This window comes from Lissotriton vulgaris, chromosome 11, assembly GCF_964263255.1.
Source record: "Lissotriton vulgaris chromosome 11, aLisVul1.2, whole genome shotgun sequence".
Taxonomy (NCBI): Eukaryota; Metazoa; Chordata; class Amphibia; order Caudata; family Salamandridae; genus Lissotriton; species Lissotriton vulgaris.
In genome coordinates, this window is record NC_141699.1 from 568,217,242 (window position 1) to 568,243,361 (window position 26,120).

General features: G+C 44.3%; 1 protein-coding gene across 2 annotated transcripts in view; it reads right to left on the minus strand.

The window, feature by feature from the left end:
* Positions 1 to 26,120, minus strand: part of LZTS1 (leucine zipper tumor suppressor 1) — a 353,433-nt gene that overhangs the window by 85,138 nt on the left and 242,175 nt on the right. The window contains exon 1 of one of the 2 annotated variants that reach the window (XM_086944795.1): positions 3,550 to 3,669. The exons of the other annotated variant lie outside the window; for it this stretch is intronic. The gene's annotated coding sequence lies outside the window, so the exon portion shown is untranslated. Of the gene's footprint in view, positions 1 to 3,549; positions 3,670 to 26,120 lie in introns of those variants that run through there. 2 annotated transcript variants of the gene reach the window in all.

The window sequence follows — 26,120 nt, forward strand, 5'->3', positions numbered from 1 at the left end:
TTCAGCACAGCGCGAAAATTCGCACCGCGCTGAAGGGGTTAAACATGGCCGTTTTTATACCCACTTAAATCTCTTGGTGATTGCAATGTGGGCTTGCAGGTCAGATAGGGGGAGGCGGGGACACTGCTGGGGAGTCCGGGTCCTATGGTTTCTATCAGTCTGACAAATGAAAACAGGAGACACCATTTGAAAAATATGGCGCAGGGGGCTAAACTTCTTTCATGATGAATACTTGCATGCCTTCTCACTCAACCAATCAGCGCCCGCAAAAGTTTTTGGCATGCCGCCTTCTATATTGACATTTATTTATAAAGATTTATATAGCGCAAACTTGATCTCGAAGGATATCAGAGCGCTTTACATGACAGAAGGACTTCTGCATTGTGTCAACAGTTTAGCTAAGACAGTAACCTCATTCAACACATTTGTACAATACTCCTTCACTGTACAATAGTATCCCTGCAGTACAAAGAAACGCTCATTATCCAATGACTCTAGTCCACCCAACCCCCTTTCACAGCAAGACTCCATCTAAGCGCTTACTACCTGAAGCCCTTCATATGTCCATTATTGTAAACCCTGGTCTATACCCTTCTTACATTGAAGATGTTATGGTGACTTGGACTGATGAAGAAGAGGGCCTCTTGCAGGTCAACTTTAGTGGAATTGTCTAAGTCACCAAGGTCAATGTACACATTCTCAGAAACTTGACACAGGCATCACAATAAAGGAGATTGCCTACTAAATCGAAATATAACCCAGATAACAGACCAATCTTTTAATTTGAAAACGATGCTGTACACAAAATGTAAGACAAAATCTACAGCTATACACTGCAATGCAATTGAATATGGTCCTATGTAATTGACTAATTTAATGTTTGAAGATCTTAAAGTTTGAATTTATAAAACAGGATAAATAACCACTTCATTGGACAACCTTTCCTTGGATTTTAAGTTATACCATGATTGTAAGGTTGTTGACCATGGGGATCATGCATGCCCTACACATATGTGCAAGCCTCATATGGAACTGATTTTGTCAATATAATGTGGCATATCAATGGCGAAAGTTGCATTTATAAAGCTGAACCAACAATGACTAAAAAGAGAAGACCTCAGGCGAGGGGTGAGGAGGGAAGTGGACAGGGTAGAATTCCCTAAAAACATATTTATTTTATTTATATTAGTAAGCCACTTATAGCTGGAGTTATTAATACACTTGCCAGTTGCGCAGGAAGAGCAAAACAGTGGGTGATCTATGAGACATTAGACATCTTAACTGATTATAGGCTCAGATCTTACAGTGTAGGATCTTGTAAGCTTTGACCATGAACATCAGATCTATCCCCTCAAGTTATACATGTCTTAAAGTCTCGGGGAATAGACAACAGAGCTATCCCCCGAGCTTATTCACATCATAAAGGTGAGGGAGGGGGTGACGCTCTCTCTCGTGTTACACAACTCTTATAGGCTAAAAGCATAAATAGCAGAGTCACCGCCTAGGCTATGCTCATTTTACAGCTAAAGCATGTAGACAGCAGAGCTAGCCCTCCTTTTAATATCTATAGGCACAGAATACTTACTTGCAACAGGTATAGCCAAAGACAGGAGTTAAACTCCCACAGTATACACAGATACCACTTCCTAAGACTGTAAACATACGCGTCATTTCTCAGGCGCTACAGACCACACAGGCCCAGGACTCAGACCATACAGTCATTGCACAGGTCATACAGGCTAAAGCTATAGGCCGAAGAGGTACAATTCACGTAGCACGGTCCAGCGGCGTAACGAAAACTATGACCCCCCTCCCCCCTTTGCAAACGAAGAGGAGCCCTTAGGCCTGATGCCCGCCGCCACCGGTACTCAGTGCCAGAGCCCCCCTGGAGTTCCACCCCCACTCCCCCCGGCGGGATCTGCGAGGGTTATTGTTACGCCCCTGGCACGGTCCTCACTAATTCTATTTAAGTCGTTTTCCTTGGAAACATATGTTCTCGAAGACGTGCAGCGTCAATCTTGATTTTCTTCATTATTTCAATTCGCTCACTGAGTTTTCACATTCGTGCTTCAAAGGCTGATAATAACTGCGTCAGAGCAAAATATATATATAACAAATATATTCTTTCGACGTGTGGTCTGTTCATCAAGAGGACTGTCTGGAACTAACCGCCTGTTAGACCTTGGTCTTGGCGCGCGCAAGGAGATACGTCAGAGTGGAATCTACAGGTTCATTCAGTGCACACATAGCTCTGCCGGTGCACCTCAATCCCGACTGTAGCGCATTCATATACTCCAAAATCGCAGCTCTGCTAGCGCAGCTCTATCAAGTTCCGTGGAGCATATTGATCTATCATTAGTGAAGTGTGCACACAGCTCTGCAACTGCACCTCAACCATTATCCGGTGTGCCGACCGCTCTTTCACCGCTAGTCCGCCGAAACAGCTGCGTCAGTCCACATCATCCTGCCTCTGAGGCACACCCCATTCTTTTATTGCTAGATCGCCCGAACTACTAAGTCAGTTCACCCCTTCCCTCGTCTGGGGCGCACCCCGTTCTTTCATTGCTGAGCACGCATACGCCCCCCCCCAGTGCATCTCGATATTGGTCTGCAGGGCACCTGCTCATCCATCACTGGGACATGGATGAACAGCCCTGCTAATGTATCTCAAGCAAGGTCCACGACACACCCTGCTCTTTCTTTGCTAGAATGTGCAAATGACGCTGACAGTGCATCTCAGTGTTGCACGCCAGGGGTCCGACGTGCAATAACTCTCACAGGTGGCTTCACTCGGAGCTCTGTGACCCTGCACCTCAAACCTGTCTCTTACCATCTCCTTATAACAGCACCAAGACGCACGCACAGCTATGCCAATGCACACCAATAGGGCAGTGGCGCAGCAAGGGTGCATAGCATGGGCCGTAATGGGACACATAAACAAATACATCCTCCTCCTTCCCTCGCTTGCAGCCGAAAGTTAAAGAAGGCCATAACTGGGGGCAGTGGAGCTCTCACAAACCCGAGCCGTAGCGCTACGACCTCCAGATACAAGAGCTGTAAGTGTGCAATGCAGCCTCGTTTGCAGGTTTAGCCAGTGGACCTTAACCCTATTATGCTATTCGATAGCTAGGACACACTCAAAGCTGAAGCTCCGAAAGTGCACCTCAGACCTGACCTGCAGAAACAAACAAGACGCACTTTTACCATGTCTCCTCAGTAATGTACTGAGACGCCCCTGCTATTTAAGAAACGACACCTACACAACTCTGCAATCATGTTCAGCCCTGCCCTGCTCTTCTATTATAAGGGCCCGCGCAGCCCTCTGCCAATACACCTCAAACCTCTAAAACTGTCTATTTCACTACTGAGACCCACACAGCTCTTAGTGGTACCTCAGTCGGACGCTCCGTCCCTCCACGCTCCGGTCCTAACACATCGCTGCCTCTCTGCTGTTCTGACTGCCCCCACCCTCCTCACCCCTCCGCACCCCCTCCCTTCACTAAGTGCTTCTCCCGCACAATGGCGCCTTCCGCTGATTGCATTAATTACCCGCCTCATTGTTGGCTGTCGCCGGATCCGCGGCTGGTGCGGCTCGTTCCCCGGAGCTGACAAAGGCGCCTGCTCCCCGCCGCCCTCGCGCGCGTGCAGGACACATCCTCCCTCAGAGCGGCGGCGGAACGGAGTGTGCCGGCTTTCAAAGGCTGACACCTCGTCTCCTCCTCTGGGCTCGGGGATGCATGCAGCCCCCTCCACACATCTAACTCTTTTATCCCTCCTCCCCCTCATCCCTTGCTGGCAGTTTCTTCTTCTGGTGGGCGAGATGTACCATTTCAGTGCATATATTACATACACACACTCGTCCATACGAGGTTAGAGGCTAGAAGGCAGCGCAGTGTGAGATATTTTTGCTTCTGTCGACTGTGGCAGGCACCCGGGGTCGGACTGCGACAGGAAATAGGTCTGGGGACCAAAATATAAATGGCCTCCCTTAGTAAATAAGATAGTCAACAAAAAGTGGTCCATGTTTGTAAACTGGAGTAGTTTTGAACTCGTAAAGACAAGTTGTAAGTGCATAGCAAGGTATGGAAGAGTGTATGGATTTGAACTTAGGCAAGGCAACGCTTATGTTTATATCCTGGAAATCAAAAGTGCAAACCGCTCAGCAGCCCATAAAACAGCCCACAAACAGCAAAAAAGAATAAACCCGATCTACACACTGACCCAACAGACTAGCGCATCAGACACCGACTGATTGGGATTTAAGCCAACCGACCCTGCAGGCACCATGCTGTCAGTGTGTATCTTTCTTCCGGCAGCTGGCACAATGTCTGGCGGCCAGTATAGAAATTCTCTGAGTATGTGTTTCGTGCGGTATAGTAAGAAAGTATGATTAACCGGTGTAGATTCAGGGGCTTGTTTGTGGTGTTACACCCCCCCTAATAAATGCATTTTCTGATAAATAGTTGGATATAGGTGCTTTCAGTCAAGTACTTCGAAATGTCAGTCGGAATTCACCAGAGGTGTTTACATACACAGGGACAAACACACACACACACACACACTCTCCCTCTCTGTTTTGAACGTTCTTAAAATATTGGCTATTTTACAAAATATTGTGTTTTCTCTCTTTATACTTCTACTAATCCGCATTCCTCTCCCTTTCCACTGCCCCTTAGGCCCCTCTCATGCACCCTGCTTGTCGTATAATGTTTTGATAGCAAAACCAAAAAGGGCGCCCAAATGAGTCAGCACAGGACCTCAGGGAACATATTTCTCAAACAACAATGGTCCAGTGCAAAATTGAATACAGGGGAAAATAAATATAGACACAGTGGACCTATATTAAGTAAGGTGATTTGTCCAGCCGGACAGGGATCACAAATCTTTACTGTATAATTAAATAATCAAAACAATACCTTACATTCATTAGAGTGAGACACAAGCCTGTGCCCTCACGCTTACAAATTGGCAAAGTGACAGGATAGTAGAGAGACAGAGGGAAGAGTTTTTAGGCAAAGAGTGAACGATTTCTGAAAAATTAAGAGATGACAGAAATTCAATTACACCATTATACGCATATCACATTTGGTATACATTTAGATATATGGTGTTACAACACGTCAACAGCGTTTCAATCCCTTTTACAAAATTCATGGGATCATCATCAGGACAAAGATTGTGCCTAAAGGGTATTGGAGACAATCGCCTGGTAAAAAGGAAATAGTTGTCACGTGGAGCTGGGTGAGGGCAATAAGTCACGGCATCAACCACAGTGGGTCGCCGTATTGTGGGTGCCAGGGTTCGATTGATGGACGGCTGAAAGTCGCCGAGTCATTAAGGATCAGGACGCGCTCCGTTTACAGAGAGGCCGAAAGGGAATGAGCCCGCAAGGGGGGCTAATTGTCGGGCACCAACACTTCAGGGCAGCCAAGAGCTTACCAGTGGGGACCACAGTAATCCGTGTATGAGCCCTCAGTGGGGAATGGATCAAGCGCCAGCAATGAGACGCGATCCCTCGAGCCCGTTTAAAGCGAGGCCGAAAAGGGGATGAGCCCGCAAGGGGGGGTTAATGTCGGGCACCAATACTTCAGGGAAGCCAAGAGCTTACCCGTGGGGACCACAGTAATCCGTGTATGAGCCCGCAGTGGGGAATGGATCAAGCGCCTGCAATGAGACGCGATCCCTCGAGCAGAAACAGGAGGCTTCGTGTGTGCACTCTGGCAATGGCCAGTGGTCCCCACGGGTAAGCTCTTGGCTGCCCTGAAGTATTGGTGCCCGACATTAACCCCCCCCCCCCTTGCGGGCTCATTTCCTTTTCGGCCTCGCTTTAAACGGGCTCGAGGGATCGCGTCTCATTGCTGGCGCTTGATCCATTCCCCACTGCGGGCTCATACACGGATTACTGGGGTCCCCACGGGTAAGCTCTTGGCTGCCCTGAAGTGTTGGTGCCTGACAATTAACCCCTCTTGCGGGCTCATTCCCTTTCGGCCTCGCTGTAAACGGAGCGCGTCCTGATCATTAGTGACTCGGCGACTTTCAGCCGTCTATCAATCGAACCCTGGCACCCACAATACGGCGACCCACTGTGGTTGATGCCGTGACTTATTGCCCTCACCCAGCTCCACGTGACGACTATTTCCTTTTTACCAGGCAATTGTGTCCAATACCCTTTAGGCATAATCTTTGTCCTGATGATGATCCCATGAATTTTGTAAAAGGGATCGAAACGCCGTCGACTTGTTGTAACACCATATATCTAAATGTATACCAAATGTGATATGCGTATAAAGGTGTAATTGAATTTCTGTCATCTCTTCATTTTTCAGAAATCGTTCACTCTTTGCCTAAAAACTCTTCCCTCTGTCTCTCTACTATCCTGTCACTTTGCCAATTTGTAAGCGTGAGGGCACAGGCTTGTGTCTCACTCTAATGAATGTAAGGTATTGTTTTAATTATTTAATTATACAGTAAAGATTTGCGATCCCTGTCCGGCTGGACAAATCACCTTACTTAATATAGGTCCACTGTGTCTATATTTATTTTCCCCTGTATTCAATTTTGCACGGGACCATTGTTGTTTGAGAAGTATAATGTTTTGAAACATTATATTATTACTTTCAACTTTTCATACACACCATATTCAACAATACTCTATCGACCTACCAATCATGCGAAGAGATCTGTTGATTGCAAATATATCTATCCTTTTATTAAAAATACTATTTTTGTTCTCCAATAAAATCCCATAAAACAATATCCACAATTCATTACATAAAATTATCAGAAAGAAAAGGGGTTATCAACCCCTGTTACATATAGACAAATCACTAATATTTTATTACTGTATTCCTTTAATATTGTCCATTATAACAGTTTCACTGCATTGTTTAGGTAGAACATCATTATTTTATACATATGAGATATTCTCCTACACAATCAATGCATCTGAATCCCTCTTAAAAATGTACATGAACATGATTTTCAATTATCAATGAAACAAAAACAATTCATAAAAATATCAAGTTGTTGACGCAGCGTTTCAGTGGATCACAGTTGGTCACAGTTGGTCTACTCCACCTTCTTCAGGACAAAACTTTAAAAACAATGATGTTCTCTTTGATATCTTTTCCAAATTGTAAGGCGTCAGTCAGGGAAATTAATAGTAGATCGCCCTCGCGGTGGTGGTAATACTTCCTCTCATTAAGATTCGTAAATATCTTCATGACAACGTTCCAATCCTCTTAGGTATGGCATACAACCCTTCTTTACATCGTCTATAGATCGTGGCTGTGCTTCATCCGAGGTCAGTGGCCGTTTTAGCTAGACCCATGTTTTGATTTTGAATATTCTCTGGGGCGTCAATATGTACCTTCTACCCTATTTGTTCAGAATGTAGTAAGCTTGTCTTCCCGATCAAGTGTTCCATTCAAGAACATCATTGTTACAAAGCTAGAGGCCCACACTCCTGGTTAACATTTAAAAGGGTGTGGTCTAGTCTTCAATGGGATTAATAATTTAATTTTTTGTTTTCTTGTTCTTCTTGCACTAAACCTTTTTTGTTTTGAGTTGCTTTGATCAGCTTCCCCAAAATATGGTATTGGTATTTTTGATGTCTCTTCCCTTTTCTTGATAATTGTACTATGCCCCAAGTGACGTTTCCTCATTTTTTTGTGATACTTATACTCTTTGTGTTGTTATTTGCTATTGGCATTTCTTCTTTTCTCTTTTGTGCAATGTATTATTTTTGTGGCTGGGAAAAAGAATAAAAATAATTTAAAAATAATGAATTCTTTTACAATCGTTTGGTACGAGGAGCTACTGTCTTTTTTTCCAGTCACAGGCAGGGTCGAACAGAAAACAGGTCCCAGCATCAAAATAAAAGTGGCCAACATTAGTGCAACAGATAGGTACAGAAGAAGCATTGGCAAAGCCAAAGCCAGTGAAATTTTTTAAATTGCGAAATCCCTCCTTAAACCTCCTGAGACCCCTTTGCCTTCAGAGGATACCTTAGGACGGTGTAACAATTTGGCTCACTTTTTTTTATGAGAAAATTGAAGACATCTATTCTACCTTTCCCCCCTATCAGCTTTTTGTAAATACACCGCTGGCAGATGATCAGTCCCTATTTCTAGACCCTCTTATTGAGACAATCCCTCTCATGGACACAAAATCTTTAAAAATCTACTTTGAGGGGGAGGAGCCAAGCTCGCAACCGTGATGGCCGCAATGTAGCGTGGCTCCGTGAGCCTTCCTGCCCAACACATATATCCTGACATGCATCCTGCTCCGAGACGACATACTCGGAAAGACGAAGGAAAGCTTGTACTCACCATCTGTCCCGGGGGCTCCTGCGAGCGGCGGTTCCGAAGTTACACCCCTGCTTGATCTGAGGCCCTCGCGGCGCAGAGACCGGGGACTTGCCTGTGGAGGTCAGCCGGCGAGATGGTGTCGACGGCGGCCCCTGGTGGAGAGGAGAGGTCGGCCGGGAGAGGCCGTGGTGCGGTTATGCCGATGGCAACGGATCGGGCCCGGTCCAGCGGCCGGAGGGCCCCGTGGTGAGGTGCGGCACACCGTGGAAGGGGGAAGACCGTGTAGTAGGCTCCCCCCTTTGTTGCCTTGTCCGGCCATCTTGAAGCTTTGCGCCCGGAGTCGGCGTGCAGCGCCCGCGGGGCGGTGGCGCTGGCGGTCCCCCTTTTTGTGGCTCTCCTTTCTGCACCCAGATTGCCACTCCGGGGGCTCGAGGGGGCTCCCACGATGGCCTTGCTTGAGAGCCCGCTCCAGAAGTTGAGGCGCACGAGGACGCGACTGGATCTGCAAGATGGCGCCCTGCGCCCTGAGACACGGACTGAACCAGGGTGGCGAATTTGTACCGCTGAAGTGTACGGGGGTCTGGTCGTGTGAGCGGGAGCCCACACTTGGTGATGTTCTTGACGCCTTAAAGACTTTACATGCGACCCTGCCCCCCGACGCCCGTGTGCTGGAGAGAAGGACCGCCGCCACTGCTGTCCGGCCGTCCCTCATGGACGCGGCTCGACTCCGAGTGTGTGCTGTTTTGTCCCCATCTGTTGCCGTGAGGAGTGCTGTCACTGTGCATCGGCAAGAGTATACACCAGCGGCCCCGGATCCCGGGGTCGCCCTGACTGTGGCGGGTGCGGGCGCCACGTCGGGGCCCGTTCTTGCTTGACTAATCGGCGAACAACGTAGATTGCCGATTCGAACTGCCTCGGCGAGACCTCAGTGTTATCCTGCGGGGACGACTCCACTTTCCTGGGAGGTGAGACTGTAAACACACTGTTTGTTGTTCCCGTTGTCGTCGCTGAAACGTCTAGACTGCCGCAAAAAGTTCTTGCTTGGCCGCTGGTTGCTGGAGTCCTCTGGTTTGCTCCCATGGTCTGTCCTGCTTCGACCATACGGCCTCTCCACTTTGCTTTGTTTGCTGCCCACTACTCTACCATGCGCGGTAGCGATGGCTAGGAAAGGACAGGGGTGAGCCGGTTCTGGACCCGGAGGACTAATGGTTAGTGGATGGAGATGAGGAGTGCCCTCAACCATGATACCATGGACGATTCCTTCGAAGATTTATGATAACCCGAGACTATGTCGATTTCGTTTTGGTGCTGCATTAATGTGTGTGATGGCGGAGGGTAGGGGCCGAATTGTTCGATCGTTGGCTTTCCTCTCCCCTGGTTCTTTCTCCTTTTTGTCTCTTTTATTTCCTTTTCTCTCTCTCTAACTTTTCCTATATTTCGGGTCTCTTATTTAGGGCGACAGGCACGCTGCTGGGGGGGTAGGCCGTAGCCTTCTGCAGGGGTGCAGGGTGGCGTGGGTGGGTTGGGGTCTTTTTCTGACCGTTCCTTTGTTTCTACGGCTCTTTTGTGTCCTTTTCTTAGGACGCCGTGGCTGTGCGTGTTTCCCACGGTGCGATTGCTTGTGGGGAGGGGGTGAGGTATTCTTACTTTATATGGTATTGATTGTACAGTTATCCTGACTTGAATGCCCTACCCCCAATACCGTGGTCCCCAGTTACTTTGCTCGCCCCTATCGCTGTGGGGCGCGTACAGCAGCACGGCGTTCCTTCTTCTCTCCCCTTTTTTTTACGTTTCCCCTTTTTCTTATCTTCTGGGTCAGTATAGAGAATGACTGTAACTCCTTTTGCCGTTCTGGTTACTCAGTCATGTATAAGAACAATAATTTGGTGGTCTATGTGCACGTGGTGGGCTATGATGGTATTGATTGAAAATATGGGCATCTATATCCTGATTGCTGTAGACTATTACTGATAACCGTTTTTACTGATGCCTTAATGTTTTGCTGCTTGATTTGTGGCCCGCTATGAGCACTCGAAAGATTAAACTGCAACTGATCCTGCTATAATTTCTATTATAAAATTAACCTTCTTTGATCCTACTTTTGACAGTTACACTCAGCTCCTTTACGATTGAACTACTTGTTTGCAATATACTGGGTGACTGCCGTGAAACCTCTTTAATGATCTACGTGCTTTTCAGTTTGTTTCGTGGCCGACCTAATTGGTTGTAGGCCCGTATTTGTATGCTACTATTTGCACAATAAAGGTTTTCAAAAATTAAAAAAAAAAAAATCTACTTTGACCGTCTGAAATCCGGCTCCCCAAGTGATATTATACCCCCAATCATTCTCAATGGTAGGGTGTTAAGATATCGATTACAAAAATATAGCTGACATAAATATAGTTGTAAAAATATCGTTAACAAAAATATCGACACCCTATACTTAAACAGGTAGTACATAAATATCTACTCAAAAATATAGTTGTAATTAATATAGATGTAAAAAATATCGACTTTTTAAATTAATTAAAATTACATTAAATAATAAATAAATATAAGTACTATTAACAAAATGCATTACATTACTTTTATTTTTTAACTATTTAAAACAAATTAACTACACTTTTTCATTATAAACTTAATAAATGTGTACATATACATATATTTAACACATTACTTTATATAACAACAATAATACATACATATAATTAAAATATACAATATATTATTAGTTAAAACATTTGATAACGTATGTGTAAAAATTACTATTCCCACTCCAGAGGGTGCAACAGTAGGGAAAGCGTTGGATAGCATAGGGGTAAACATTACTATTCCCACTCCAGAGAGTGCAACAGTAGGGAAAGCGTTGGATAGCGTAGAGGTAAAAATTACTATTCCCACTCCAAGGGGTGCAACAGTATGGAAAGCGTTGGATAGCGTAGGAGTAAAAATTACTATTCCAACTCCAGAGGGTGCACCAGTAGGGAAAGCGTTGGATAGCGTAGGGGTAAAAATTACTATTCCCACTCCAGAGGGTGCAACAGTAGGGAAAGCGTTGGATAGTGTAGGGGTAAAAATTACTATTCCCACTCCAGAGGGTGCAACAGTAGGGAAAGCGTTGGATAGCGTAGGGGTAAAAATTACTATTCCCACTCCAGGGGGTGCAACAGTAGGGAAAGCGTTGGATAGAGTAGGGGTAAAAATTACTATTCCCACTCCAGAGGGTGCAACAGTAGGGAAAGCGTTGGATAGCGTAGGGCTAAAAATTACTATTCCCACTCCAGGGGGTGCAACAGTAGGGAAAGCGTTGGATAGATAGGAGTAAAAATTACTATTCCCACTCCAGAGGGTGCAACAGTAGGGAAAGCGTTGGATAGCGTAGGGGTAAAAATTACTAAATGTATTTAGTCATTTATAAAATAACAAATATATATTTTTATTTATTTAATCATTAATTAAATAATTAATCAATTAAAATGTAATTAATTCACTACATTTTCACAAAAAAATTCCAGTACACACACCTAAAATTAATTAAAAAATTAACGTAATTAATTACATAATTATTAATCAATTAACTAATTGAAATTAATTAACTATTATTTATTATACGATTTATATTCATTTAAAACATTAATTAATCTATTATTTTATTATATTTAAATTACTTCCCACCCTACTCCCCTATAAACCCACAACCCGCTATGGAACTATTAATACTAAAATCAACATAAAATACATTATTAACTAATAAAATACTACAAAAAATACTACTTTGACTACAAATACTCATTAAAAACACTACATTACTTATAATTATTTAAAAAACGATATTTTTGTAAACTATGTTTTTGTAAACGATATTTATTACAACTATATTAATGTTATCGATATTACTTACCTGTCTGTCGATATTCTGGTCAGACTATATTTTTGTCATCGATATTTCTTCCTGTAGATATTTTTGCAGCGATATTTAGGTAAGTCGATATTTTTGCAATGATATTCCCGTTCTGTACCATTCTCAATCTGGTTTTTGACTCTCTCGCTCCAGTTATTCTCGATCGCATTAATTTCTCATTCTCCTCTGGGATCGTTCCTTCCTCATGGAAACGGGCCATGGTTAGAGCTCTTTTGGAGAAACCTTCTTTCGACCCTGAAGTCTTTGCTAACTATTGGCCGATTTCGCTACTGCCAGAGATTGCCAAAATAAGTGAAAAGTACGTCAACTCCATTCTCTCCGCATTTTTGGAAGAGAATGAATGCCTCCAACTCTCCCTGCTCGACCTCAGCGTGGCCTTCGACACAGTCACTCATCAATTATTGATCACAAGACTCAGAGGAAGTGGGGTCACAGGAATTTTACTCAAATGGCTTGAGTCCTTCCTGGTAGTTAGGTTATTTCAGGTCTTTGAGGACAATTTCATCTCTGAAAGGATGCCTTTGTGATGTGGGGTGCCTCAGGGCTCTTCCCTGAGCCCCATCCTTTCTAATGTTTATTTGCACACTTTGGCCGAGGCGGTCAAGCCCTTTGGGGTTAGGATCATCACGTACGCTGATGATACTCAGCTGATTGTGTCCCTCAATCTTTTGGACAATACTAAGATCAACTTGGCAAACTGCTCGGAAAGGATCTCAGCGTGGATGGATGGCTCCTTCCTAAAGCTGAATGCAGCCAAAACGAGCTGATGTTTTTGGGCAAGACCACTAACTTTGATACCAGCATACTTTTGCCTAGATGTCTAGGTGTTATGCCACCCTCCAAAGATCAAATAAAAAGTCTTGGTGTGTGGCTGGACAACAACCTGAATTTTAAGGAATAGGTGCGTAGGGTGGTAGACACCTGCTATGGTATCCTGAAAATGATTAGGAAAATTCTACCCTTTCTGCCCTTTAATGCTAGGAAACTTCTGGTGCAAGCCCTGATCTTTCGCGGCTTGATTAGGCCAATGTGCTCTACCTAGGTTCTCTTTGCTCTACCAATAAAATACTGCAAACCGTTCAAAATTGCGCAGCACGACTTCTTATGCAGGTTCATAATCGGGAATCTGCCAAGCCACATATCCTCTCTCTGCACTGGCTGGTGGTGGTCGAAAGAATCCAGTGTAAGGCTTTGTGCGTCACCCATAAATCGCTCTTGGCTAGGGCCCCACCGATTCTTCGATCTATCATCTTCCCATACCTCCCAAAAAGATCACTGCATTCTGAGAAGAAACACAGAGCAACCATTCCCAGAGTAAACTGAGTCCGGAGTGGTGGTCGTGTATTTTCCTTCACCGCAGCGAAATGCTGGAATCAGCTACTAGATCATATTCGGCTTGAGGCCAACTATCTCTCATTCTGCAAACTTTTGAAGACTCTGCTGTTCCCTTGAATCTCCTGATCCACCTCGGTTGAGGGCTTTGTCTCTAGCGCTGGGAGGCCGTTGGTAGCCATGCGCTTTATAAGTGTATATTCATTCATTCATTCATTCATTCATTCATTCATTCATTCATTCATTCAATCAGTCTCACCTAGGTGAGAGCTATTGGCTTAGGCAATGTGTTTTAGCCATGTTTGTACACTAGTGTGGCTACTATTCAGCATAGATAAAATGAGTGGGGTAGATTGGGGTGGGTAGATTGCAGCAGATTGTGATGGGGTGGGGTAAGTAAGGGAAAATTGTGGTGCGGTAGTTTAGTGCAGAATGGGTTGGAAAGATTGGAGTGGGCAGATTGGGGTGGGGTAAATTGGGGCTGATTGGGGTACATAGGGGCGGGGTACGTTGAGGTAGGCAGATTGGAGTAGAGTAGATTGGGGTAGGTTGGGTGGGGTGGATTGAAGTGTGGTAGATTGGAGTGGGCCAGGTTGAGGCAGATTGGAGTGGGGAAGATTGGACTAGAGTGGGATAGATTAGGGTAGATAGGAGTAGATTGGAGTGGAGTAGATTGGGGTAGATTGGAATGGGGCAGCTTGCGGTAAATTAAAGTAGGGTAGATTGGAGTGGCGTAGATTGGAGTGGGATAGATTGGGGTAGTTGGGTGGGGTAGATTGAGGTGGGATAGATTGAGAAAGACTGGAGTGGAGTAGATTGAAGTGGGATACATTGGTGTGGAGTAGATGGGATAGATTAAAGTGGGGTAGATTGTAGTAGGATAGATTGGAATGGGGTACACTGGTGTGGGATACATTTGAGTGGGGTAGATTGAGCTAGGTTGGCTGTGGTAGATTGGGCTGAGGTAGACTTGGGTAGATTGGGTGAGATAGATCGAGGTAGATTGGGGTGGGTTGATTGGTAGATTAGAGTGGGCTAGATTGGGGTGAGGTAAATTGGGGCAGATTGGAGTGTGGTAGATTGAAGTACGTCAGTTTAGGGTATCGTAGATTAGAGTGTGATAATGTAGGTAGTTGTAGGTGGGTAGATTCATGGTGTGGGCAGATTGCAGTAGATTGGAGTGGGGTAGATAAGGGCAAATTAGGGTATAAAGGGTGGGGATAGGATGGGTGGGGTAGATTGGAGTGGGGTCGGTTGAGGTAGATTGGAGTGGGGAAGATTGGGGTACATTGGGATGGGGTAGATTAGAGTGCGGTAGATTGAAGTGGGGTAGAGAAGGGTAGAACCGGATTGGGGTAGAGAGGGGTAGATTTGAGTGAGGTGATTGTGGTGGATTTGAGTGGTGGTAGATTGGAGTGGGTTAGATTGGGTGGGCTAGATTGGGTGGGGTAGATTGGAGTGGGGTATATTGGAGATGGATAGATTGGAGTGCAGCAGATTGGAGTGGGCTGGAGTGGGGGTAGATTGAGGTGGAGTAGATTGAAGTGGGATAGATTGGAGTGGGTTAGATTGGGTGGGGTAGATTGGAGTGGGGTAGATTGGAGCGGGGTCGTGTGGGGGTAGGTGGGGTAGATTTAGGTGGAGTAGATTGGAGTGGGATAGATTTGAGGGGGTATATTGGGGTAGAATGAAGCGGGTAGATTGGAGTAAATTGGGGTGGTGTAGATTAGTGTAAATTAAAGTGGGGTCGATTGCAGTGGGGTAGGTTGGAGTAGATTGTGGTGTGGAACTGCTATAAGGGCAAATATAGCAGCTATCTTGGGATGTTTACATAACTCTGACGCTCCAGACTTCATTGAGTTTTCTGGGTTGGTTACTGAGGATACAAAGTAGCCAACATGTTAGTTTCTTTTGCAGGTCTTAGCAATTATGTCTCAACGTGCCTGGAATGGTATATATATATATATATATATATATATATATATATATATATATATATATATATATATATATATATATATATATATATATATATATATATATATATATATATATATATATATATCGCTGCTACCACATTTCTTTCACGTTTGGCAATTGACAAAGGCTAAGCGCCGAAACGCGTCTTGTCCGTGCTGGTTCGCCAAATAAAGAACTGTTGGCTTTGATAACCCCCCTGAGAGTGCTGTTTCTGGTTCCCATAAGAATGTGAAAGAAATGTGGTAGCAGCGATTTGTTCGGTGGGCACACCCCCGCCTCGAAGAGCACCCGCTCGAGTGTGCAGCAGGCTGGTGGTTTTTGGAGCAATAATTAAAAAAAAAATATATATATATATATATATATTTATATTCACAGAAATGCCTTCTGTTTTCCTTTTGGCTTTGCTGTGTAGCTAGCACTGTAAATTAATCAGTACTCCCTTTTTTGCAAAGCAGCTGTGTGCATTGTAAGATTTGTAGTTTTAAATTATCCTTTTTTTCACACAGGGCTAACCTTACAAAGGTCTTTTTAATGAAAAAGGGACTGTGACATTACACAAAGTTGCTTGGCTGCTCTGAGTCCCTGAACTCCTCCAGGTGTATGCTTCTCATCATTTGCAAAATATGGTTGCAAATATAATGCATTTTAGTAGTGGGCAAATTATGTAATTGTCACAAGCTCTAGTTGATATTTTCAGTGAAGCAATAACCACCGACTTAAGGGAAGTGTATGATTGTTATATTTCTAATGGACAGTGGAGCACTGTAAATTTGGCTCCACCCTCACACATCACAAATACGCAATATATACATGCACTTAGCAAATGTGCTCTGTGTCCTAACATTATTAATGTAAAGTGTTGCACTCAAACTCAGTGCATTCACTGTAGAGCTAGAGGTTCATATACACTGTGTGCTTTAATCCTATTAAATGACATGTACTCTTTAGGTAATTTATAAAACCATCTTCAAATTTCTAAAAAGTGATTATTATTGAAATGAGAAAGATTTATGTAACATTGTGTACTAATGTTTCATATTTGCATTCATAATGTAGTTCTTAGTCACATTTACCAACATGTATTCAAGTATTGTACAATTACGCAAAGTAACATGAACCTAATGTACTGACATTTAATTTTTTTTTATTTTTTATTTAATGCGATTTTATATAGCGCGAACTTTACCCGAAGGTGTCCGAGCGCTTTACATAAGAACCAGTTGCGAAACATAAGGACTTAGAATTACATGCGTTACATAAAAGATACAAGCAGAAAAAAAATGCAAATGTACAAGATGTAAAGTCACACAAGGAAGAGATACAAACAGAAAGAAAAATTGTAAATGTACAAGTAGTAATTTCTAAATACCTAAGGAGGTGATACAAATGGATATACTCCAAGAGTCACATAAGAATGGTAGAGAGTACAAAGGTCTACTGTATATACTAGTGATTAGAGTTATCTCTATATAAATAGGGAAGGGATACGAATGGATACAATCTAAGATTCACATAGGAATGGTAAAGAGTACAAAGGTCTACTGCACATACTAGTGATTAGAGTTATCTCTATATACATAAGGAAGGGATACAAATGGATACAATCTAAGATTCACATAGGAATGGTAAAGAGTACAAAGGTCTACTGCACATACTAGTGATTAGAGTTATCTCTATATACATAGGGAAGGGATTCGAATGGATATACTCTAAGAGTATATCCATTTGTATCTCTTCTTTGTAATTGTATGAGCACACTCATATTAAAATAGCACCATTAAGTAATACATTTAAGTTGACTTAAGGCTTTTTAATTCTTTCTGCATATAATGCTGCTTCCCATTTCTGCTTGTGTTTCTCTCCCTTGCAGGTACATTCACATGCTTTGTTAGTTTGAGAATAGATGCAACACTGTCTTAGTGATCGAGGAAGAGCCTGAGAAAAGGAGCTTGACAAGGAAAATGGAGAGCCAGAGTGTCAACTGAAAGCCCATATTCATCAATGTTGCGAGGAGTCGTAGGTATCCAAGGACAATGTTGTACCCAGGTTTGCTCTTGGAGAATCTGCTACTGTTGCAGATCAAAACGTGAGAATGGAAAGAACAATGGAGTCTCTGATGAAGTGAAGATGGGTTTTGGTCTGAAGATTCGGATGGTATTTACCGATTTTCCCACAGTTATTTTTTAGGTCACTATCCTTTGGACTTTGAGAGGTACAGGCCTCTATGCTTTCCCCTTGACTCCTTGCTGAAATGTGGCTGGGGTTAACACTTGCTCCCCTGTTCCTGGAAGACTCTTGACCGAGCTTATGCAATGCTTACACCTTCTTGCATTTTGCTAATTTTCAGCATTTGCCTCACTTTTTGAGTAACCCTGGGTGGAGCAGGAGTAGTGCCTTTATGCGAAGTTCCACAGAGTTGGAAAACAACTCAGTGGAACTTCGCTCCACACCCTCCCCTCTCCCAAAGTTAATACAAGTAATTAAAAAGGCACTTATGTGCCACTGGCTTCCTCCTCCTCGCAAAGGCCACTCTCCTGCCTCCTCCTCGCTGTCTTTTTTCAGTGATAACCCCTACGTCGTACAGCTGCGTGTGCGTATGCGCAAGACGTACAACATAGGGGTTATCACTGAAGAAGGGCGGCGAGGAGAAGGCAGGGGAGGGGCCATGGCGAGGAGGAGGCAGCCACGGCAGGAAAGTGCCGTTTTAATTACTTTGGGAGGGTGGAGGGGTCGGCTAACCACGCTCCGCCACGGAGTCTTAGTTTTGACTGGATCCCGCGTTCGCAAAGGAACGCAGAGTAGGCAAAACTACGTAAACTCGGCTGGCAGAGCGTAGTGACCTGCCCGGGCTTCCCTTTGGATGCCAAACCTTTATTGGTTGAGACTCTAGATGACTTTAGACTTTACTCATGTTTAGACAAGAGAATCAGAGACTCTCCACTGAGCATCAAGCCCTTTTGCTAATTTTATCTATTGCTGGGAATGAACTACTTGCTGTATTTCTTTAGGTTATGCTGTACTTATTTTGTGTGTTTGCAGCATGGTTTTGAGATTTATCTGTCTTAACCGGACTGCTAATTTGTAATACAACCCTTTAACTTTATCCACTGATTCCTGGTCCTTAGTGTGTGATCAAATGGGTTACACTGTAAATTGATTTGTTGGAGTCATACTAACTCCTCTAAACCTCCGAGGATAATTAAGACCCATCGGATGACTAATATAAGGGTTGGCCCAGCACTGGATCAACTGGTAACTTGTCATATGGTTTGTCACTAAGGTAGGGTGTTAGAGTTCCATTCAGAAATTGCTTAAGCCGAGTCCAAATTCCCTAAAGCCCATGGTTCGTTCGGAGGATTGATGGAGTTCCAGCAATTTGGGAGAGAGTTGTAGCAGGGGATGTGTGAGTGTTAATAGGGTTGTGCATTGAGATGATTTGATTTAAACAGTTATATAGCGCACAAATGCCAGACGGTGTCTAGGCGCCTGAACCAGATGGAAAGAGAAAGTTACCCCGCGATCCAGAGCTGAAAATTAATTTACAAAGAGCCAGGTTTTAAAGCTTTTTTGAAGGCCAGGATAGTTGGACAGTTCTTTATCTCACCGGGAAGCACGTTACAGGTTTTAACGGTTCCCGAAAAAAAACTTCTTCCGCCTCAACAAAATCTTTTGATTCTGGACGTTTGAAGGAATTTGCAGTGAGCCAACCTCAAATTCCTGGTTGGTATATACCATTTTAATTGCTTTTTCAAGTAGTCAGGGTCCACCCCATGGAGTGCCTTGCATGCTAGAAATTGGGCTTTGAATATAATTCTCTTCTCCACAGGGAGCCAATGTAGGATCTTCAACTTCTGCGAGACCGGCTGGAATTTTGGAATATCCAGCAGAAATCTAGCCTCTGCCTTTTGAAGCCTTTGTAGCTTTTGAAGATGCTACTTTTGGATCCCTACATGAAGCGCGTTTCTATCGTCCAATTTGGACAATGCCAGTGATGTCACCAGAATTTTTACTGACTCCGGTGGAATGAAGGGGCAGATTTTTCTAATCATCTTCAGGATAAAAAAAGATAAAGGAAGTGATCTGATGTTTGAAGGTCAATTTGTCATAGAAGATGATGCCTACATTTTCAGCCTTATTTACAGGCGTTGGGGTGTCTCCTAGGCATGTTGGCCACCATCTGGGTGTCCAGAAAGAGGTATCAGAGCCCAATAAGAGGACCTAAGTCTTTCCACCATTAAGTGTCAGGCAGTTCAGACTCATCCATTGATGTACCTGGGACATACAGAGATTAAAACAATCTACTGTCTCTTCCATATTGCTGGAAACTGACACCACCAATTGGGTATCATCACCGTATGAGACCATTGAGAACCCACATTGCCTGATGATTTTGGCCAGAGGGGAGACATACAGATTGAACAACGTTGGGCTAAGGGCAGAGCCCTGAGACACCCCACAGGGGAGCGAGAACTGTTCTGAGGCAAAGGCCCCCGCTTTAACTGGTGGGACTCTATCAGAGAGGAAGGAGGTGAACAGTTTAAGGGCCGGTCCTCTAATACCTAATTCTGAGAGTGTGTTGATTAAAATAGTGTAGTTCACCGTATCGAAGGCTGCCGATAGATCTACTAAAATCAGTGCGGCCCTCCCCCATCATCCAACATATATCTCAGTTCCTCAGTGGCCATAATCAAGGCTGTTTCTGTACTATGCCCCTCCCGGAACCCACACTGCGATGGATCCAAAAGGTTCTCGGAGGAGATAAAGGATGAGAGTTGCATATTAAGTATTTTCTTCAATATTTTTGCGGGGAAGGGAAGTCTTGAGAAGGGTCTAAAGTTGCTTGGCCCAGCGGGGTCCAGCTCAGATTTCTTCAGTAGCGGTAATATTGATGAATTTTCCATGCAGCAGGAAAAATAGCTGAGACAATTATCCCTTTAAACAGGACCCAAAGTTGCTCACTAACCACTTTAGTGACCAAATGCAATATTTTCAGGGGACAGGGATCTTGTGGAGCCCCAGATTTAGAAATCTTGACCACTTGGATGATCTGGTCTATGGGAGGCAGAGAGAAACAGGTCAGTAGGCGGGCAGGGGAGAATGGCAAGCCAGCTAGGGGCATGTCAATCAATGTATTGCCATATCCGCTAAGCTCTTTATACACTAGCTCCACGTCGTCCCTAAAGAATTCATTCAATATATTGCAGAATTTCTTGCTGCCAACCATCTTCGGAGGCTCTGGGAGTTTAGCTAGGCTTTTCACAGTTTGAAACAATTCCTTGGTTGAGTTCTTTGCCTGTTGTATTTTCAAATAAAATATTTGCTTTTCTCATCCCGTAATAATTTTTTATACTCCATCAATGATTGCTTATAATGTGTTTTGTCAGCTGTGTCATGCTTCAGTATCCACTAGGCCTGGGCATAGTATTACGCTACGCTCACGGAGCGTGTGTAGTTTGCGCTACTACGCGCTACGCGAATTGCATGTAGCACAGTGCAAAAGCGCGTAGCGTAGCAGGCATTTTTTGCTTGCTCGCGGTCCTCAACTTCAAGTTGGAGACCGCGAGCGAGCAAAATCAACATCCCGGCGAGACTTTTTCCTCGGTCGCGATCATCAACATCAAGTTGCAGATCTCGAGCGTGCAAAATAAACCTCCCGGCAATATTCTCAATGTGAGGAGGTCAGGTTTCTCATTGCGAGTGGTCGCGTAAGCTCGCGACCACTCGCGATGTGAAATTACCAGTCCGCGTTGAGAAAGCTGCAGCTCGAGTACAAATCTACTCAAGCGGCAGAAAATGACCGCTTGCACTGTGCAAGATGCCGTTTGCAATGATTGCACAGTGTGGACAAGCATCCAACACTGTGCAATCAGTGCGAATGGCATTTTCCCTACCACACTACGCAGTTTGCGTAGCTACGTGTACCGTGCATAGTGCGAAGTGCACTTCGCGTAGCTAAGTGTATCGCTACTACGCAAACTACGCCCAGGGTTAGTCTCCACCTCCTTTCCTTCCTTTTACAGATCTGTTTTTGATTTCTCAATTTCTCTAAGAGTCAAGGTTCAGAAGGCTTATCTCGCCGGTTAGAGAAGATCTTGAAGGGGGCCAAAGGATTCACTGCGTTTTTAATCCAGGTGGAAAATCTGTGAGCTGCTGCATTAGCCTCTGTGGCCAGGTCTGGCTGGGTTCTAACAAGGGAATCTTGTAGAGAGAAGGTGTCAATACTACTCTAGTCCCGCCCTTTGGCAACAGCCCCTGAGCTGCATGGTATTGAGGCGTGTTGATTTATACTCATAGCGAATATTATGGCCTTATGATCTGACCTTGGGACAGGTAAAATTTTCAGACACCTTTAGGTTGTGGTTTGACGTAAATATACAGTCTAATGTGTGCCCTGCCTTGTGAGTGGCTTGTTCAACAATCGGTCTAAGGTAAAAGCCAGCCAGGGCATCCACCAGAAAGGCTGTTTCCCATTCATCCTGTTTTTCTAAATGATAATTAAAACCTTCCAGCACGGAGAAGTCAGCTGCAGCATAAATTGATTCAATGAATGGATTGATAATACCTTTAAAAGTAGCTCTACCCCCCGGTGGCCTACCAGCAAGCCCTTGAATGTGTAGGCTGGGCTGAGTGTGATCCGAAAGGATAGGACTTCACAATCTGTTGTGCTTCCTACTGCAGAGCTTGAGACCGCAAAATGATCGCTGTATATAATTGCTAAGCTCCAACTCCTCTTGTCGGCCCTGTCGGCTTTAAGAATAGCATAGCTTGCCGGGATGGCCTTCCCCATATCTAAATTTGTAGTTTTATCCACCCAAGTTTCGGTCACAAATGGTAGATCTAGTTTGTGGGACCCTACCATCTCTGAGAATTCCTGATTAAGTTTGACCAGGGACCTTGCATTAATGAGCATGGCCAAAGTCAGCATTGTGTCTCTTGCTTGAGGCTGTTTCTGATCGCTTTCAGCCGGGTATTGTTTGATTTTGTCAAAGCTGAAAGTTAACTTGCACTGTTTACAGTGTCTAGGTTCACTCTGTAATTCAAGCAGTGCACACTTAGACTTATTATCTGCCCTATTACATTCCCTATTAAGCAACAACAAAGCCTCTCTGGAGTATGAGTGACCAAGGGCAACACCCCTCAGAAAACAAACAGGGGTTATGGCCCTGAGCCCAGACGGGCGCAGATGGGCTTGCAGTGGCGTGCCCACTGCATGCCTCTGCTCAGATATCTCACCAAAATAGGTGTATGCGGCGGGAAACAGCGCCCGCCCCACCCGAGCTGTGTGCGTAGGGCGGTGCGTAGCAGGAAAAGGCAGCTTAGATCTGATACGCCCTCCGCTCAACCGGCACCAGCCGTGTCGGAACGGGGCTCAGATCGAGACTGTCAGCAAGGTAAAGGGCAAAGCGTAAAATGAGCAATTAATAAGATACGTTTTTAAAATTGAGAGTATCAAGCACCGCTAGTTGTCCAAAGTTGTGCAGAGTTGTGCAAATGAGCAGTTTGACAAGCGCGAGCATCGAGGATCGCGCACTTAGGACCCGGCCCCCGCCCCTACCTCGTCTAGTCTCATTGGTGGCCGGTCAGCCCCAAGGGGCGACCGGCCACTTAGTACTTCCGGGGCAAAGAGGTGACGCACTTCCGGTGGGGCAGAGGGCGGAGACTGGGGACCTATTTAGGTTCCTGGGGCAGGGACCCCGGTCTGTTCCTCCTCTGCTGCACCGGATTAGTTGCGTGTCCCAGAAGTGTCTCCCTCTTTCCTCCCTGTTTTTATTTTAAACTCCCACCCACCCGTCCCTTTAGCTCAGCAGGTTGGAGGGGCGTGTTGCGGTAGAAAGACCTTGGAACAGTAAAATTGACCGACTGAATGGGCGGGAGTCCGCCTTGAGTACTCCCTAGGCCAGCACTGAAGGGGAAGACGGTAAGCTCTTCGCTGTAAAATATGGCCCCGGCTGTGGAGGTTAGGGCGGCGGGTTACGAGCCTCCTGGGTCCCTGGTCAGCCTGGTGGTCTGAGGGTGGGCCCCTGGAGAGGGCGGACAATGATCAGAGGTTTGGGGGCCCACTCTTCATGTGCGCAGGTGGGTTGCACCTTGCGTGGATGCGCTGCATGGAAGATGCGAGCTGGAAGGCCCCTTAGTGCTGGAGGATTAGATTCTTGCGGAAGAAGTTCTGGAAAGTCAATAATAAAATTGTGTTGATAACTGTAAATAATGAATTTGAAATGCCTTGTCATGTTTATGAAATGTCAAATATTAAACATGGCCGTTTACACCCACGCACATCTCAGTTTGATGATTCTAATGTGGGTTGTCAGGTTATCAGGAGGGAGCGGGGAGCATGCTGGGGGATCCAGGTCCTAAAAATGTTATATACCAGTTAAAATACTGATCAAAATGACAGTCTAAAACCCTGTTGAAAAAACTCAGTAATAAGAGAGGAAAGCTCAGATTAATGGCCTTCGGATTCAAAGTTAAACACCTTACTACAATATGTAACAATTAAAAATGAGGCAACCTCACCATCAGTGCTATGCTTAGCTTTCAGTATTTCGTAGTGATAGTGTGGTGTTATGCAGACATGTTTTAAGTATTGTGTAAATGTGGTGCTTAATGAAGAGAAGTTGAAATGGTCATCGGGTTTAAGATGGCCTAAGATCCTGGGATGGTAATTAGTTACCAGTGTAGAAGACACTGTGGTGCAGTTGTCTGGTGTGTTGTGGTGCTTGTTGTAAGATGTCGATAAGATTACTTATCTTTCTGTGATTGTGAGGGGCAGTTGGTATAGTGAATCTCAGTGTAGAGGGATGAATTGTATCAATAAGAGCGAGAACCTGCTGGTCAAGGTTTCATTCAAAGTGTAGTTTAGGGTATGTAAGAAAGTGTTTAAGACAGTTTCTTGTGTGAAAGAATGCTTTAATCTCTTTAAAGGAGCAGACAAAGTTAGCTATTGAAATTGCTTGCATTTATTTTGCGCGTAAATTGTTGAGTGAATGCGTTTGGGAAAAATTGTGAAGGAGGGTGGGCCGCTGCAAGGAGTGCAATTGTCATCACCACGTGCTGTGCTGGTATTGGTCGGTTGGTGTGGAGCTGCGCTGGTATTGGCTGACTACGTTATAGAGAGAAGTGCTGGGTTTAGCTGTGGATGCTGAATAGAGAATTGTGGACTTATTTCAAGTAAGGGTAAAGAAGGTCATACGCACATGTGCAGATGCTAGGTGGGACGCAGAACAGAAATCGCAGAGAACTGACATGATTGAGGGAGCTAGACTACACCCTGCCTTGACAAAATAGTGGAAGAGGAGAAGAGTAAATGAAAGGATAAGAAAGAGACAGATGATAGTGAGGACAGTACAACAATTGGTTCAGCACTCAATGCAGTCTTGACTTTCAAATCGATGCACGGAGGTGCTGCTGGCCACCACGCTGTATTCATGGAAACAAGTAACACATGAATTTCTTCGTATGAACTATGGACTGATGCAATATAAAACGACCATGAAAACATATTGTGACTTTTATAAGGAAACAAGTAACACATGAATTTCTTCGTATGAACTATGGACTGATGCAATATAAAATAACTGTGAAAACATTTTGTAACTTATGAGCCCATAAGAATTCTCTTTTCGAGACAAACGCATCGGCTAAGGTCCTACTGAGTTTTAATGAACGTTGAATAAAGAATTAATTGGAATTAAAAGAGGACAATTGAAATTCCGAATTTTCTTTATGTGCTTATTATTATGGAGTTTTTTGGGTTGATTACACTGCATTGAGAGCGGAACCAATTGTGGTGATGTTCATATAGGATTCTTTCCTAGTAAGGTATATAGAGGGAAGTGCTCCTTTGTTCTATGTACCGCTATCCACTGCTCAAATAATACATTGTTCAGAGCTGTTTGTTATAGCCTCTACCCTCAGTACTTGTGTGATGATAGTGAGGACAGTGATAATAATTCAAATGACTAATATATACATGAATTATTGTTACATCGCACCCCCCCATATAATGGTGCATATGCTTGAGGAGTGTGTAATGAAAATACTAGTAGGAATTCTGATTTGCCTACCGCCCCAGTAGATGTGAGCTCTAATTCAAGGGGAGATTCACCTGTCCTAAATACCCCCGATGCACTGACTGTTCCTGTACAGTTGGCCCTGTAGTTCCTTATATAAACCTGCATTGGCTGTAAATGCTACATACTTTGGTTGTTTCTAGTATGATAGTTACCTGTAGTAGCAATCTTGTGGGCTCAACAATGAGACCAGTTCATCAAATTTCTTTGGTTCCAACACAAGTGAATACCCCATGTTCTCCAAGTGCAGACCCACATTTAATCAGACAGGAATTTTCCTGAATGGAGGGTTTCCACAAGGATTGTCAGATTTTTCTTAAGCAACACAAATGTTCTTTCAAGTGTTAATCATGGTACCCCTAATAATGGGATACCTATGGGCTCCCCAAGTTCTGAAATGTCTCTTTTGAATTCACCACCTAATACAAATCATGGTACTTCTAGAGGAGCGATAATGTTTAAATACCCTGTAGTGCAACCTAGGGCCCGATGTAGGTAAATCTA